This window comes from Somniosus microcephalus, unplaced genomic scaffold (assembly GCF_052327205.1).
Source record: "Somniosus microcephalus isolate GS21.2 unplaced genomic scaffold, FLI_Smic_1.0 unresolved_chr8, whole genome shotgun sequence".
NCBI classification, from domain to species: Eukaryota; Metazoa; Chordata; class Chondrichthyes; order Squaliformes; family Somniosidae; genus Somniosus; species Somniosus microcephalus.
The window spans coordinates 39,956,211-39,965,433 of NW_028225186.1; positions in this window are offsets into that span (position 1 = coordinate 39,956,211).

Below are 9,223 nucleotides of genomic sequence, written 5' to 3' on the forward strand. Positions count from 1 at the left end.
CATTGACCACAACCTGACCGAAAAAACACTGAAACTGACCCACTGACCATAACATGACCAAGCACACAGAAACTGACCTACCTACCACAAGCTGACCGAACACACAGAAACCGACCCATTCACCGAAACCTGGCCAAACACACAGCAACTGACCAAATGAACAAATCCTGACAGAACACACAGAAAATGAACATTGGACAACAACTTGACGGAACAGACAGAAACTGACCCACTGACCACACAATGATGGAACCCGCAGAAACTGATCCGCTGACCACAAACTGACTGAACACACAGCAACTGACTAACTGACCATATTTGGACCAAACACACAGAAATTGACACACTGACCACAATTTGTCCGAACAGAGAAACACTGACACATTGACCACAATCTGACCCAATACACTCACAGTGATCAAATGACCATAACCTGACCGAGTACACCAAAACTGAACCACTGATACAACCTGACGGTGCACAGAGAAACTGACTCACTGACCAGAACATGATCGAACACACAGAAACTGACCCATTGACCACAACCTGACCGAACAAACACTGAAACTGACCCACTGATCAAAACATGATAGAGCACACAAAAACTGACCTTCAAACCACAACCTGAGCGAACACAGAGTAACCGACCCATTGACCACAACCTTTACAAACACACAGTAACTGACCAACTGATAAAATCCTGACAACTTGACTGAACACACAGAAACTGATCCACGGACCACACACTGACGAAACTGACAGAAATATATCCACTGACCACAACCTGACCGAACACACATAAACAAACCCACTGGGCACAACCTGACCGAGAACACAGAAACAGACCCACTGACCACAACCTGACCAAACACACAGAATGTGACAAACTGACGACAACCTGACCGAACAAACAGAAACTGACACATTGACCACAACCTGACCGAAAAAACACTGAAACTGAACCACTGACCATAACATGACCAAGCACACAAAAACTGACCTTCCTAGCACAACCTGACTGAACACAAAAACCGACCCATTGACCGCAACCTGGCCAAACACACAGCAACTGACCAAATGAACAAATCCTGACAGAACACACAGAAACTGAACATCTGACAACAACTTGATGGAACAGACAGAAACTGACCTACTGACCACACAATGACAGAACCCACAGAAACTGATCCGCTGACCACAAATTGACTGAACACACAGAAACTGACCAACTGACCATATTCGGACCAAACACATGGAAATTGACACACTAAAAGCAACTTGTCCGAACAGACAAACATTGGCCCATTGACCACAATCTGACCCAATACACTCAAAGTGACCAAGTGACCACAACCTCACCGAGTACGCCAAAACTGAACCACTGACAACAACCTGACGGTGCACAGAGAAACTGACGCACTGACCAGACCCTGACCGAACACACAGAAAGTGACCAAATGACCACAACCTGAGCAAACACACAGATAATGATTCACTGACCACAACCTGACAGAACACACAGAAACTGACTTACTGATCACCGCCTCTCCGAACACACAGAACCTGACCCACTGACCACCACCTGTCCAAGCACACAGTAAGTGACCCACTGATAACAGTTTGACCACACACGCAGAAACTTACGCATGGAACACATCCTGACCGATCAGACAGAAACTGAAACACTGACCAAATCCTGACTCACAATACAGAAACTGACCCATTGACCACAGCTAGTCCCAACACAGAGAAACTAACCCACTGACAACAACCTGACTGAACACACCGAAACTGACAAAATAACCACAACCTGAGTGAACAAACAGAAACTGACCCATTGACCACAACCTGACCGAACACACAGAAACTGATACAATGACCAACTCCTGACTGAGCACACAGAAACTGACACACTGACCACAACTTGAATGAACACACAGGAATTGACCCACTGGCGACAACCTGACCAAACACGCAGAAAGTGACCCATAGACCAGCACCTGTCAAAACACACAGATACTGACCCACTGACAACAACCTGGCTGAAGACACAGAAACTCACTCATGAACACAACCTGGCCGAACACACACAAACTGAGCAATGACCACAAACTGACCGAACAAACAGAAACTGACCCATTAACCACAACCTGATGGAACACAGATAAACTGGCCCACATACCACAGCCAGACTGAGCACACAGAAACTGTCCCACTGACCAGAACCTGACAGAACACATAGAATCTGACCCACTGTACAAATCCTGGCCGAACACACAGAAACTGACCCACTGACAACGTTTTGACGATACACACAGAAACTGACCCACTGACCAGATCCTCTCCGAACAGACAGAAATTGACCCATTGAACACAACCTGACCGAGTACATAGGAACTGACACATTGAGCAAATCCTGACCGAACACACAGAAACTGGGACACCAACAAAATCTTGACTGAACACACAGAAACTGACCCACTGACCACAAACTGAAGGAATTGACAGAAATTGTTCCACTGACCACAACCTGACTGAACACACAGAAACTGACCCACTTAACACATTCTGAACGGACTCACAGAATATGACCCACTGACAAAAATCTGACCGAGCACACAGTAACTGACCCAGTAACCACAACCTGACCAAACACACACAAACTCACCCACTGACCACAACCTTACCGAACACACAGATCCTGACTCACTGACCACAACCTGACCAAAGACACAGAAACGGACCCACTGACCACAACCTGATCGACCACACAGAAACTGAGCAACTGACCACAAACTGACCGAACACACAGAAACTGACACACTGACCACAACTTGAATGAACACACAGGAATTGACCCACTGACGACAACCTGACCAAACATGCAAAAAGTGACCCGTAGACCAGCACCTGTCAATACACACAGAAACTGACCCACTGACAAAAACCTGGCTGAAGACACAGAAACTGACTCATGAACACAACCTGGCCGAAACACACAAACTGACCAATGACCACAAACTGACCGAACACACAGAAACTGATCCACTAACCCCAACCTGATGGAACACAGAGAAACTGGCCCACATACCACAGCCAGACTGAGCACACAGAAACTGTCCCACTGACCAGAACCTGGCAGAACACATAGAATCTGACCCACTGAACAAATCCTGGCCGAACACACAGAAACTGACCCACTGACAACATTCTGAAGATACACACAGAAACGGACCCACTGACCACAACCTGACCGAACACACAGAAACTGACACACTGCCCACAACCTGACCGAAAACACAGAAACTGTCAACCTGACCTCACCCTGACTGAACACGCAAAAACTGACACAGTGACCAAGTCCTGACTGAACATACAGAAAATGACCCACTGACCACATCCTGACAAAAGACACATAAACTGACACAATGACCACAACCTGAACAAACACACAGAAAGGGACCCACTGACGACAATCTTATCTAGCAAGCCAAAACTGACCCACTGAACACATCCTGACCTAACACATAGAAACTGACCCACTGACCACAACTGACCGATCACACAGAAACTGCCACGCTGACCACTACCTTAACGAACACACAGAAACTGACGCAGTGAACAAATCCTGACTGAACACACATAAGCTGACCCACTGACTACATCTTGGCCAAACACACAGAAACAGACCCACTGACCAAATCCTGACCGAACACACAGAAGCTGACCCACTGACCACAACCGGACCGAGCATACATAACCAGACCCACAGACCACAAACTGACCGAACACACAGAAGCTGACCCACTGAACACAACCTGATCGATCACGCAGGAAACGACCCACTGACCACAACCTGACCGAATGCACTGATAATGTCACACTGAGCACAAACTGACCGAACACACAGAAACTGACCCATGGAACACAACGTGACTGAATAAACACTGAAACTGACCCACTGACCACAAACTGAATGAACAAAAACTGTAAATAACCCACTGACCACAACCTGACCGAGCTCACAGAAAAGGTCCTTCCTACCAAAACCTGACCCAACACAACGAAAGTTACCCATTGACGCCAACCTGGCCGAAAACACAGAAACTGACCAACTGAACACATCCTGACCGAACACACAGAAACTGAACCACAGAAACAACTTTACCAAACAAACAGAAACTGACCCACTGACCACACACTGATGGAACCCACAGAAACGTATCCACTGACCATAAACTGACTGAACACACTGAAACTGACTAACTGACCACAACCTGACCGAGCAAACAAAAATTGACCCACTGGCGACAACCTGACCGAACACACAGAAACTTCCCCATTGACCACAACATGAACGAACACACAGAAACTAACCCACTGAAATTAACATGAATGCACACACAGGAACTGACCCACTGAACACAACCTGACTGTACACAACAAAACTGAACCATTGACCACAACCTGGCCAAACACTCAGAAAGTGGCCAGCTGAACAAATACGGACCGAACACACAGAAACTGACCCAATGACAATAACTTGAATGAGCATACAGAAACTGTCCGACTGACCACACACTGACGGAACCCACAGAAACTGATCCACTGACAACATCATGACTGAACAGACAGAAACTGACCCACTGTTCACCTACTGGCCGAAAACACAGAAACTGACCCACTGATCACCACCTTTCCGAGCACACATAAACTGACCCACGGTCCACATACTTACTGAGAAACAGAAATTGACCCACGGACTAAATCCTGACCAAACACACAGAAACTGACCCACATAACTCAAAATGCCCAAGCACACAGACACTGACCCGTTGACCACAACCTGACTGAACAAACACTGAATCTCACACACTGACCACTATCTCACCGAGCACACTGAAACTGACCCATTGGCCACAACCTGGCCAAACACACAGAAAGTGATCAACTGAACAAATCCTGACCGAACACACATGACCTGGAACACTGACAATTACATGACTAAACACACAGAATCTGTCCCACTGACCACAAACGGAAGGAATCGACAGAAATTGATCCACTGACCAGAACCTGACTGAACACACAGAAACTGACCCACTGAACACCTCCTGAACGAACTCATAGAATCTGACACACTGACCAAAACCTGACCGAGCACACAGTAACTGACCCACTGACCACAACCTGACCAAACACACACAAACTCACCCACTGACCACAACCTGATGAAACACACAGAAAGTGACACACTGCCAACAACCTGACCGAACATGCAGAAACTGTCACACTGATCTTAACCTGACTGAACACACAAAAATTGACTCAGTGACCTAGACCTGAGTGAACACATAGAAAATGACGACTGACCACAACCTGACAAAACACACAGACACTGACACAATGACCACAACCTGAACAAACACACAGAAAGAAACCCACTGACCACAACCTGATCTAGCACACAGAAACGGACCCACTGAACAGATCCTGACCAACCACAAAGAAACTGATCCACTGACCACAACTGACCGATCACACAGAAACTGGCACACTGACCACAACCTGAACGAACACACAGAAACTTACCCACTGACCACAACCTGACCGAAGACTCAGAAATTGACCCACTGACCAAATCCTTACCGAACACACATAAACTTAACCACTGACCACAACCAGTCCGAGCAAACAGAATCGGACCCACTGAACACAAGCTGACCGATCACACAGAAGCTGACCCACTGACATAACCTGACCGAAAGCACTGATAATGTCCCACTGAGCCCAATCTGACCGAACACAAATAAACTGACCCATGGACCACAACCTGACTGAACAAACACTGAAACTGACCCACTGACCACAACCTGAATGAAAAGAACTGAAACTGACTCACTGACCAGAACCTGTCCGAGCTCACAGAAAAGGGACTTCATACCAAAACCTGACCCAACACACCGAAACTGACCCATTGACCACAACCTGGCCAAACACAGATAAACTGACGAACTGAACAAATCCTGACCGAACACACAGACACTGAACCACTGAAGCAACTTGACCGAACGAACAAAAACTGACCCACTGACTACACACTGATGGAACCCACAGAAACTTGAACACTGACCATAAGCTTACTGAAAACACTGAATCTGACTTACTGATCACCACCTGACAGAGCAACCAAAAATTAACCCTCTGGCGAAAACCTGACCGAACACACAGAAACTGACACAGAGACCAACACCTGTCCTAACACACAGAAACTGACCCATTGACCACAACCTGGCTGTTTTTTTAGTATTCTACTGTTTAGTATTTAGCATTCTAGTTTTATTATTAATAGTTTAGTTATTTTTAAAAAAGTATTCTACTGTTTAAACGACCTGTATGGTTCATGAGGGTAGCCGCTGTTTTACGAACTCATCCACAATTTTCCACTTTATTAATTATTTTATTGTTATTATTAAACAATTCTGTCAGTACTGTTTCTTCACTTATCTGCTACGACAGTCAATCACTTCTGGATATAAGATCGTCCGGAGATATAGGACTTACCCCCGATTTTTCGAACTGTGATTCTGCTGCTACTACCATCAACCCTCCCACCTGCTTACCTGACTTCATTCCTGTGATCAGGACGCAACGACGGCGCAAGCGGGGCAGACGAGCAGGTGCATTAGTGAAGCTGATGCGACGTGAACACCACCCCCCGCCCTCCGATTATTCTCCTGGCGAATGTGCAGTCACTGGACAATAAGCTGGACGAAGGAGGGAGGCTCACCTTACAGCGAGACATTAAGAACTGCAATGTCTTGATTTGTACTGAGACTTGGCTTGATCCATCGACACCAGCTTTGGCCATTCAACCAGAGGGATTCAACATTCACCGGCTAGACCAAACAAAAGACTCGGGGAGGAATAGAGGGGGTGGAGTATGCTTTATGATCAACAATTCTTGGTGTTCCAACGTGGAACTACTTACATCTTCTTGTTCACCCGATCTTGAACACCTGATGATCAAATGCCGACCATTCTACCTCCCGAGAGAGTTCTCATCCGTGATAATTACAGTGGTGTATATTCCACCACTAGGCCAACGCAAATAGGGTACTAAACGAGCTGTATGGGATCATTAGCAGGCTTGAAAGTTCCCATCCAGAGGCTGCATTCATCGTGGCTGGCGATTTCAACAAAGCCAAGCTGAGGAAAGCACTGCCTAAATACCATCAGCATATCACCTGCCCAACTCGAGCCAAGAACACACTAGATCACATTTACACTCCATTCCGGGATAGATACAAGGCCCTCCCCCGCCCTCCCTTCGGCAAATCAAATCACAACTCCATCCTGCTGCTACCCACCTATAGGCAGAAACTGAAACAGGGAAAGCCTGTGATGAGATCTCTACAACGCTGGTCGTATCAATCAGACGCTAAGTTACAAGACTGCTTTGATTCCACTGACTGGGATATGTTCCGGAATGCCTTGGACAATGACATCAACACATATACAGATTCGTTCATTAGTTTCATAAACAAGTGCATAGACGACGTTGTTCCGAGGATTGTTGAACGAACATTTCCCTACCAGAAACCATGGGTAAATGGCAATATCCGTGCTATGCTAAAAGCACGGTCCATCGCATTCAACTCTGGGGACATGGACGAGTACAAGAAATCAAGGTACGACCTCAGAAAAACCATCAAAAATGCAAAAAGACAATACACGGACAAAGTGGAGTCACACTATCACAGCACAGATTCGCGTAGGATGTGGAGTGGACTACAATCTATTACAGACTACAAAGGGAAACCCAACTGTGTCATGCCCAGCAATGCCTCTCTCCCAGATGAGCTTAACACTTTTTACGCCCGGTTTCAGGCCAACAACAACTGGCCTGTTACAAGGGCGCCCGCGGCTCAGGACGACCGGGTCTTGTCAAACTCTGTGGCTGATGTGAGCAAGACCTTTGAGAGAGTGAACACCCATAAAGCACCCGGTCCAGATGGAATCCCTGGGCGTGTCCTTAGAGCAGGCGCTGACCAGCTGGCAGCCGTGTTTAAGGATATATTCAACCATTCACTGTACCAGTCTGTAGTCCCCACAACTTCAAGATGACATCGGTTATTCCAGTCCCCATAAAATCAAAAGTAACCTGTTTAAACGACTACCGCCCCATAGCACTCACTTCTGTCATCATGAACTGCTTTGAGAGGCTCGTCAAAACCCACATCAACTCGTTACTACCTGACACACTGGACCCACTCCAATTTGCCTACCGCCCAAACAGATCTAGCGATGATGCCATCGCCACTGTACTGCACAATGCCTTATCACCGCTGGATAAGAGGAACACCTATGTGTGAATGTTGTTCATTGATTATAGTTCAGCATTCAATACCATTATCGCCTCCAATCTTGTCAATAAGCTCAGTGAGCTAGAACTTAACACCTCCCTATGCAACTGGACCCTGGACTTCCTGACAGGAAGGCACCAGGTGGTGAAAATAGGCAGAAACAACTCCCCCACAATGATACTGAACACGGAACTCCCCAGGGTTGTGTGCTCAGTCCCCTTCTGTACTCCCTGTTTACTCACGATGGCGTGGCCACACACAACTTCAACTCCATCATCAATATTGCTGATGCCACTACCGTTGTAGACCTGTGTAAGAAGTCACACAACACCAGGTTATAGTCCAACAGCTTCATTTGAAATCACAAGCTTTCAGAGCGCTGCTCCTTCGTCGGGTGAAGTGCAGAAATGCATAAAGACACAGCTTATATAGTCAGAGAATCATGTCAGATGTTTACAGGTAACCTTTCCAACTGCCATTTATCGCACCTCGGCAGAGAGATAATCACAGCAGTCAAAGGTGTGAATGGTGTCCAAACAGGTCAGTCAGGGAAACATTACATCAAAGAACAATGAGGTGGGGTCACAAGGGGTCAAATATTGCAGATGCTGGTGTCTGTATGAAAAACAAAAAAACAGACAAAAAACATTTTTTTTTTGGCTGGAAATCACAGCAGGTCCGGCCGCATCTGTGTAGAGAGAACAAGCCAATGTCGACTCGAGTCTGGATGACCCTGCATCAGGTGGGGTTACATGTAGCGTGACATGAACCCAAGATCTCGGTTGAGGCCGTCCTCATGAGTGCGGAACTTGGCTATCAGTTTCTGCTCGACGATTTTGCGTTGTCGTGTGACTCGA